Consider the following 303-nt stretch of genomic DNA (forward strand, 5'->3'; position numbering starts at 1 on the left):
TGCTCGTGGCCATTGTCCTTTGGAAGTTGCGTGGGGTGAGCCCCGAGAGCAGAGCTGCTGGGGAGGGGTCAAAGCCAAAGGGGTGACCTGGGACTGCCCCTGATCCGGGACAACCACTGGGTTCAAATCAAACGGGCTCTGGTTCTTGCCCGTGCCAAGGCAGTCTCCGGCTCTGCCTTCCCTCACTGGCTCTATAGACCCACAGACCGGTTTGGGTTCGAAGGCTGCTCCCCGGGACCGGGGAACCCATCGTTCTGTGGCACCGGGAGTCCCGCGGGGACCTCGGGGACCGGGCAGGGGACC

This window comes from Nestor notabilis, unplaced genomic scaffold (assembly GCF_000696875.1).
Source record: "Nestor notabilis isolate BGI_N333 unplaced genomic scaffold, ASM69687v1 scaffold27406, whole genome shotgun sequence".
NCBI classification, from domain to species: Eukaryota; Metazoa; Chordata; class Aves; order Psittaciformes; family Psittacidae; genus Nestor; species Nestor notabilis.